Source organism: Balaenoptera acutorostrata, chromosome 1 (assembly GCF_949987535.1).
Source record: "Balaenoptera acutorostrata chromosome 1, mBalAcu1.1, whole genome shotgun sequence".
NCBI lineage: Eukaryota > Metazoa > Chordata > Mammalia > Artiodactyla > Balaenopteridae > Balaenoptera > Balaenoptera acutorostrata.
Window position 1 is genome coordinate 115,222,942 of NC_080064.1, and position 6,399 is coordinate 115,229,340.

The following is a 6,399-nucleotide window of genomic DNA, read 5'->3' on the forward strand; positions in this document are numbered from 1 at the left end:
TCTGTGTGTTGGGAAGTGGGGGGCTGTGGAGCACCAGGAGTCCCTGGCTCATTCTGTCAGCCTTCCTTGCTCCCCAAAGTGCCCCCCCTCCCTTGCCCTTGTTTTTCTGGAAGTCCATCCTGCTATCTGGCCTCCAACCTCCTGCTGAGGGAGGGCCAAGATCCCTCCTCAAGTCCAAGTCCGCCCCTGGATGTGTGGGGGGGAAGGCCACCCCCCACGCCCAAACCCTTCACTAGCTCTTATTGCGGGCAGGAGGGCACATTAGGTGATTCCCGAGGCTGTCAGCCCTGCTAATTGCCTCTCAACCTTCCCTTCATCACCAGGGCGGCCCCCCCATGAACTCCATTAGCCCCCCCCTCCCCTGATAGCCCCTAAATCAGCCCCAATTATTCACAGGAGGGGGAGCTGGGCTGAGCTGTGATTACAGCTAGAGTGGAGGGGGTGAGGGACAGAGCTTGAGTGCCAGGCAGACTGGCGGGCAGGGCTGGGAGGGGGACAGTAGGGCGTGGGGACCTTTGGGCAGATTCAGGGCAGAGACCACCTAGGGAGGGACCTGGGAGCCTGAAATAAGGAGGGAAGGTCAGGTTGGAAGGTGGGCAATGGGCAGGGTGTGTGCGTGTCATAGCTTGTATTTCAGCGCGCCCACCCCCCATTAACACCCAGGAAGGTGAGGGAAAGGGTCAGCTGGGCACACGCCCTGTCAGCGGGTCGTCCTCACCACTGTCGTCAGCATCCTTGCCAAGCGTTTATGACATGCTTGGTTGGAGAGGCAGAGAGAGCAGCAAGAATGTGCTATCCTTTCTCCTGGGCTTTCCTGAGAGGACCTCAGGGATCCTTTCAGCTCCCGTGGGCTGCGTGGGGCAGAGGCCGAGCTACCCGCTCCGTCCCTGTGTCTGTGTGTTCTGGAGCGCACCTCTGTGCAGCTGTGGCTGAGACAGGGAGTGTGGCCTGCGAGGTGTGTGCTGACATCCAGCCTCCTGAGGTGAGTTGTGTGTCCAGGAGACAGTGAGACCAGCCCCGTGTCCCACTCAGCCCCTCTTTTGAAGCTGGATCGGGGAGCCCTCTCCACCCTTTCCAATTCCTTCAAGACCTCAGCAATCCCTTGCCATCCTGGAGGGAAGAGGCACCCGCTCCCTCTGTGGGCACGTGCTACTGTGCTCTGAGCTCATGCACTCCTCGGCACCTCCAAGCCATCAGGTTGCTCCCTGGATCAGTGCTGTGGTCTCCTCCCCAGTCTCCCTGCTTCCACCCGTGCTCTCTACAGCCTATTCTCAACACAACAGTCATTCTTTTAAAAGCTGAGTTGAATCATGTCCCTCCTCTGTCCCATAACCTCTAGTGGCTCCCTGTCTCATGCAGAACAAAATCCAACAGCCTTACCACAGCCTACAAGGTCCTGCAGATTTGACCCCCGTTACACCTCTGTCCTTGACATCTCCCACCATGCTCCCTGCTGCTCACTCAGTTCCAGTCTCCTAGCTAGTCTGTGAACATGGCATATGCTCTGGCCCCAGGGCCTTTGTACTTGCTCTTCCTCTGCCTGGAATGCCCTTCCCTCAGAAATCTGTGTGGCTCTGTCCTTCACCTCATTTAGGGCTTCACCTGGAGGATACCTTTTCAGTGAGGCCTTCCCTGACCACCTTTCCAAAAACAGCACCCTCAGCCCTCCCTATCACTCTTCCTGTTTTGTTTTTCTCTATTTTTTGTTTGTTTGTTTGTTAGAGCACTGTTTTCATTGCCCATCGATAATTTGGTTTTATTCTATAGCTAATTACAGGAACAATCCTATTAGAGAAAAACATTGAAAACTCTTGTGTAGTTAGGACTAAAGGTGATAGCTGAAAAAGGCTCACTGAGGAATATTTCAAAGTGTATAGTGATTTTATAACAGAGTTTGTGTTGAGTGAACAATAACCACTTGCTCTGGAGAATTCCAATATGGTAATATGAATATTCCTTCCGGGTATAAGGCGAGGAGAGAGATTCGTACAAGTCATTATTCATCGCAATGGACAATGAATGTTGTCTACATGTTTTTCTTTATTTTTTATGATAACACTTATCATCTAATGCGTCATGATTTTACTGATTTCATTTATCACCTCTTCACCAGCACTACTACTAGAATGAAAGCTTCATTTTTTTACCTTTCATATTTAGGTAGAGATTTTTGCCTATTTTGTTCATATCTCTAGCCCTTATTCATGAATCAATGAAGGAATAATTGACTCTTTCCCCGATCAGCATGTGAGCTCTTTGAGGGAGGAAACTTTTACTTCTCCCCTAAATAAGTTAAATGTGAAGGTCTTAAAAGTGTGCCTAGGGGACTTGCCTGGTGACGCAGTGGTTAAGACTCTGTGCTCCAACGCAGGGGGCCGGGGTTCGATCCCTGGTCAGGGAACTAGAGCCTATATGCATGCTGCAACTAAGAGTTTGCACGTCACAACTAAGGAGCCCGCCTGCCGCAACTAAGACCCGGTGCAACCAAATAAATAAATAAATATTAAAATAAAAAAAAAGTGTGCCTAGTAATCAGTAGGGTTTGTTTCATAAAAGTTAGTAGTTGCCATCAACATCATCATGATGTCATTTCCTCTGTATCCCGGGTGCCAGTATCAGGCCACCCAAGATGGCTGTTCTCTTGCTCTCTGTACATCCCCCGCTTGACCAGTCCCTGCTTCACCTACACCCTAGTCCGATGACTGACCTTCCCTCTTAATCATAGAGCCTACTCAGCAAATGCCTACATACTTGCTCCCGGCCCCAGCTAGTGATTGCTCTAATCTTTAGATCAGAGCTATCTTCACTATGGTAGTTTATCAAAAGGGGGAGCCCCTCTGCTGGTTACCCTGGTAACTGGTGTGCCAACCTGACATCAATTCCCTCCATAACTGGAACCCCTACCCCCCCACCCCACCCCCCGTGTCACTCCAGGACCTTGCTTCAGATGTGTAAGATCCCCCATCTATTAAACCATTAATGTCTCTATCAATGACTCCAGGCTCTTTCTTTGGTCTTGAGGCTGGGCATTTACAGGGCTTGCAGGCCTGCGGATGCAGCCCAACACCAGGTAAACACAAAACAAGTGCTACTGAACAAAAGGATGAATGAGGACCTTAGGCCCCCTTGTACCTTCCAGGGAGGCAACAGGGGAACTTCCATCCTTCTAGCTATAGGGCTGGGCCCAGGAGGCAGAGTTAGGGTCCAGAGACCCTGGAAGAGCATTGCACAGGGTGGCAGCCATTTACTCTAACGATTATTGTGCACTTACTTTGTGCCAGGCCCTGAGATCACAAAGATGATTTCCACCTGGCCCCAGTCCTTGAAGAACTGAGAGTAACGAGAGAGGGGCGAGTTAAACTTTCACATGCAGGAGTGGGATGGGGAGGGAGAGCCAGAAGCTGGAAAGGCTCCCAGAGAAAGGAAAGTAGAGCTGAATGTGAAAGGATGAGAACAAGTGACCCAGGTGAAGGAGGGAGGAGCGCATGTTCTTCCTCTCTGGTCCTCAGTCTCCCCATTTACCCCTCGAAAGTGATGGATCAGACAACTTTCAAGGCTCCTCTGGCCTCCGACATGCTGCAACTCTATGATCTTTGGCCTCTGGACCCTGGATCTGTGCTCTGGTTTCTACTGCCCCCTGTTGGAAATTTTTAGTAACACTGGAGTCAGGAAAAGCAACACCCAACCTTGCCTTCTCCGTTCCTTCCTTCCCCAAAGTGAGAAGCACCATCCAATCCGCGCCTTCCCTTCACCTTCCACCTCTCAAAGCAACAAACTAAACAACACTTGCTTGTCTGTCAAATAGAGAATATTCTCAACACATTTTAAAAAATAAATTTTAATAATGGTTATGTTTTTTAAAATTAATTAATTTATTTATTTATTTTTGGCTGTGCTGGATCGCCATTGCTTCATGCACGGGCTTTCTCTAGTTGCGGCCAGCGGGAGCTGCTTTTCCTTGCAGTGCGTTGGCTCCTCTATTGTGGAGCATGGGCTCTAGGCACGTGGGCTTCAGTAGTTGTGGCACATGGGCTTAGTTGCTCCGCAGCATGTGGGATTTTCCCGGGCCAGGGCTCGAACCTGTGTCCCCTGCATTGGCAGGCGGATTCTTAACCACTGCGCCACCAGGGAAGTCCCTCAACACATATTTTTGACAAAGGTCTTGAAACCAGAATACATGAAGAATTCATAACTGTTATAACCCAGCAATCCCACTTATTTTTTTTTTTTTTTTTAAACACCAAGAAACATACTTTTTTTTTTTTCCCCCCCTACTTTATTTATTTATTTATTTATTTTTGGCTGTGTTGGGTCTTCGGTTCGTGCGAGGGCTTTCTCCAGTTGCGGCAAGCGGGGGCCACTCTTCATTGCGGTGCGGGGACCGCTCTTCATCGCGGTGCGCGGGCCTTTCACTATCGCGGCCCCTCCCGTTGCGGGGCACAGGCTCCAGACGCGCAGGCTCAGCAGCTGTGGCTCACGGGCCCAGCCGCTCCGCGGCATGTGGGATCTTCCCAGACCAGGGCTCGAACCCGTGTCCCCTGCATTAGCAGGCAGATTCTCAACCACTGCGCCACCAGGGAAGCCCCCCACTTATTTTTTTAAAAAAGAATATTTATTTGGCTGCGCCGGGTCTGAGGTGCGGCACGCAGGATCTTCAATTGTGGCATGAAGGATCTTTAGTTGCGTCATGCAAACTCTTAGTTGTGGCATGTGGGATCTACTTCCTTGATCAGGGATGGAACCCAGGCCCCCTGCATTGGGAGGGCGGAGGCTTATCCACTGAGCCACCAAGGAAGTCCCCCCACTTCTAAGTAGAACTGGAAAAAACTCAATGCCCATCTACTCATGTAAACACAAATTGTAATATATCCATACAATGGAATACCACTCGGTGATAAGCAAGGAATGAAAGCCTTATGGTAAATGAAAGAAGCCAGATGTAAACGAGTACATATTGTATAAGTCCCTTTATACGAAATTCTAGAACAAAAAATCTACAGTTACAGCAGATCAGAGATTTCATAGGGCTGGGGTTCGGGAGTGAGGATGGAGTAGCGGGTGGGACGTTATCTGCAAAGGGGCACAAGAGAAGTTTGGGGAGAGGAAAATGTTTTTTTGTTTTTTTTAAATTTTAGTTAATTAATTAATTTATTTATGGCTGTGTTGGGTCTTCGTTTCTGTGCGAGGGCTTTCTCTAGTTGTGGCAAGCGGGGGCCAGTCTTCATCGCGGTGCGCGGGCCTCTCACTATCGCGGCCTCTCTTGTTGCGGAGCACAGGCTCCAGACGCGCAGGCTCAGTAATCGTGGCTCACGGGCCCAGTTGCTCCGCGGCATGTGGGATCTTCCCAGACCAGGGCTCGAACCCGCGTCCCCTGCATTGGCAGGCAGATTCTCAACCACTGCGCCACCAGGGAAGCCCCGAGGAAAATGTTTTTAAAAAGTTTTTTAAATTGGGTGGTGGTTACACAGATGAACACATTTGTCAAAACTCATCAAACTTGGGGGAAGTTCCCTGGCGGTCTAGTGGTTAGGCCTCAGCGCTTTCACTGCCCTGGCCTGGGTTCAATCCCTGGTCAGGGAACTAAGATCCCACAATACCCATGGCATGCCAAAAACAAACAAACAAAAAACAAAACTGCATCAAAGGAAGACATCGAACTAAGTGAACAAGCCAGACACATACTGTAAGGACAAATATTGTGTGATTCCACTTATGTGAAGTACCTAGAGTAGTCAAATTCATGGAGGTAGAGAGTAGAATAGAGGGGTTGGGGGAGGAGGAATGGGGAGTTACAGTTTAATGGGTACAGAGTTTCAGTTGGGGATGATGAAAAAGTTATGGAAATGGATGGTGGTGATGGTTGAACAATATGAATGTACTTTATGCCACTGAACTGTACACTTAAAAATGGTTAAAATGGTAAAATTTATATTATTTATATTTTACTATAATAAAAAAATGTAAAAGACCCTCATCGAACTGTACACTTTTAAGTGGGTACATTTTTAAATTTATGTCAGTTATACTTCAATAAAGTTCAATTGTAAAAGGCGCCAAAGAAGAACGTACCTGTCTTGCTCTTCCTGAACTATTGTAGATTTCTCTGTCTCGGTGGTTTGTAGAGGGAGCCCTGTAATCAGACGGAACACAGATCTTGGTTCAAATCCCGCTTTTGCCGCTTATGGGTGCCCTAATTACACGAACAATGTTATGTAAATAGAACCTATCTCGAGTTAAGGATTGAAAGAAGCAGCACCTAAAGGGCTAACGATGATGAAAGCAAATGTTAGTTGTTATGAAAATTGCCTCTGTCTCCTCAGAGACTGAGAAGGGAAGGGTGCCCCAAGAAAGGTGGGGTACAGGTTGTCGGCCTCCGGAGTGATGCCTTCTCCCAGGTCA